Below are 2,904 nucleotides of genomic sequence, written 5' to 3'. Positions count from 1 at the left end.
TACTAACATGACTGTCATAAATAAAAAAACAAAAATAAAAGTTTATTTGTTGTCATAAATAAAAATGTAGTTGCAGATAGATGGAAGGGTGGCTCATAGACTATCCTAAGGAATGGAAAAAGAGCTGGCAGTTGTTTTTGTCATACAGTAAAAATGACAGGCAATAGGGAATCCAATTTCATGGGATATTTGGTTTTCAGATAACTCAACCCAGCCTCGTATCCATAGAGAGATTAAATAAGTGGTTGGGTTCAGTTGTATCTACCTCCAGTCATTTGTCACTTAATCTCAGTCAAGTTCTTTCATAAGTACTTTCATAAACACTCTCTCATTCACTTCCTACAACCAAGGCAAGTAGGGCAAACATTATGATCCCCATTTTTATAGGAAGTGCAGTGTCAGAGAGATCAAATACCTTTCTTAATAACTTTCTTGGCATAACTAGTAGACCATTTTGCAAATACATGACATCAGTCACAAGGACACAGAGTGAAGCAAATGTGAATAGATATGTCTATATGTCTGAAGAATGAACTCAAAGTTTCAGGTCAACTTTCTCTATGACCCGTGTACATTCTGTGCATTTGCTTCCTCATCTGCTAATTATGTTCTCTCTCCATAGAATGTCCTTCCCTCTCTTCTCCACTTACATTCATCCTAGCTGTCTTTAAATGCTTGGATGATTAAGTTTCATCATTGATTATTTTCCTGAATCAGGACTCTAGCAATTAAAATCATTATTACAAAATTTGGCACTTAATTATATACTTATTGTTCACTATTTTATTTATACGTCATTTTCCTAGTTCAATTATAAGCTCCTAGAGTCAAGGACTACTTAATTCAACTCAACAATCATTTGTTATATATGTTCTATTTGCAAGAAACTGTGCCAGTTCTATTAGATAAAGGCAAAAATGAAAAAAGGAGTTCTCTGTCCTCAAGAAGCTTACATAACAAGACTGTGTGGGACAGTTGATTGAGGGGGAGGGAAGCTAGACACTGAGATGGACATGACCCTAATGATTCAGTGCCACAAGACAATGATCTTCACAGATGGGAAGGAGTTGGGCACGATGTTTAAGCTGAAGTGCATTGTGGAAGGCATCCTCAAGAGGCCCCCTGATAAGCAGCAACTCTGTAAGGATGGCCAGCAGCTGGATGACAGTAAGACCCTGGGTAAGTGCAGCTTCACAAGTCAGACAGCCAGGCCTCAAAAACCAGCCACTGTGGGGCTGGCCTTTCCAGCCGATGATGTATTTGAAATATTGCCCATTGATCTTTCTCCAGCCCTCCAGAACTGCCAGATATCATGAAGCCTCAAGACTCTGGAAGTGGTAGCAATGAGTAAGCTGTGCAGTAAGGGCCCAAGGCCCCATCCCCTATAGTGACCTAATACAATAAAAAATTTGGATGTTAAGAAAAAAAGGAAGTAGCTTACGTAACACTACACCTAATACTTCTTTGTCTCTTACACAGTCAGGAAGTGTTGACTACTTTAGGCATTCAAAAAATACTTGCTGATTTATTGGTGCTTTCTTATGGTGTGTCAATAACGTAATATCTCTCTATATAAAGAATGATGCATTTTTACTACTACCAATGATGAAATAAGTAATATGCAAGGAATTATAACAAGTAAATATATAAGATATAGCCTCATCAATGGTGTTATGATCTCAATTCATCACACAGGAGGAAAAGTGGAAAATGACTAGGGGATACTGTGTGAAAGAATTAGTTCTTTTAGGCTAAACAAAATCTGTTCTACATATTATTACTTCACATAATAAATCAGGGGACATCACTTGACTATGATAAAGATGGTGCCAGATCTTTTTTTAAAATTAGAACTCATACTGAAAGTACAATTAACAGCATGAAATGTCAGGAGAGACTTCAGTCACATTTTCTGTGGAAGTTGTTGCAAGAGCCCAAATGGAAGAAAACAGTAGTCTGAGTTTCAGGAACAAGGTTGGAGGACTATACTGTGTAAGAAGAGAAGGCAGAAGAGGACAATTTCCTCATTCTTTCCTGGGTGCCTAGCCCCAGGGTCTGCTCTCCTAAGCTACTCTATTTTCAGAACTTCTCTACTCCTTCCTCTAATTCTGAACCAACAGATACTTTAAAGTTTCAAGATCTTTATTCGTTTGTTTTTTAATGTTCATCCTATTCACGACATCCCAAGGTTGCCCTTAAGGTACAAGGTGCATCAATAAATAATGAGATTATATATCCATTTATTTTGGGTTGCAACATAACTAATATAGAAATGTGTTTCGCATGATGGCCCATGTATTTTTTTTTATCATTTCAAGGAGAGGGGAGAGGAAGGAAGAAGTGTGAGAATTTGGAATTCACAATTTTAAAAAATGCTAAAAATTTTTTCATGCAATTGGGAAAAATTAAATATATCTTTTTTAATTTTTAAAAAGAATAAAGAGCATGGTATGGGATGAATAACTGGTTGCTTCCATGAGTTCAGTTCCATCATCCAAACTTTCAGTCAAGTTCCATACGCTAAGTTAGCTCTTTATCGATTACAATGTAGAAGTACCAATCATTCTCTTAGTTTGGTTTTTATTTGGGTAATGCCAAGGACCATTCCATTCCATGCATTAGGTACTTGAAGAAGCATTATAAGACAAAGATAACCTAAAGATAAAGACTAGAAGATGTTTTAGCCTAAAAAGATCTGTTCCTAAACCATTTTAGCACATCTGGTCATTTTCCCAAGGGAAACAGATGGTGAGAATTTCCAGGTCAGATTACTACTTGATTACTTCTGCCTCAAGGACATACCCCAAGATTATTCAGCTAACATGATTCAATAGTCCTGATAGATCATTCACAACCTTGAAGGGTCAGATCTCACCAAAATTTGAAGGGTGAGATCAAAACCAC

General features: G+C 36.8%; 1 pseudogene; it reads left to right on the top strand.

Annotated features, from left to right (window-relative positions):
• Nucleotides 1-1,007: 1,007 nt before the first annotated feature.
• Nucleotides 1,008-1,363, top strand: LOC140511546 (elongin-B pseudogene; annotated as a pseudogene).
• The last annotated feature ends 1,541 nt before the right edge of the window (nt 1,364-2,904 follow it).

Source organism: Notamacropus eugenii, chromosome 6 (genome assembly GCF_028372415.1).
Source record: "Notamacropus eugenii isolate mMacEug1 chromosome 6, mMacEug1.pri_v2, whole genome shotgun sequence".
NCBI lineage: Eukaryota > Metazoa > Chordata > Mammalia > Diprotodontia > Macropodidae > Notamacropus > Notamacropus eugenii.
This window is presented reverse-complemented; position numbering and strand designations above follow the sequence as displayed.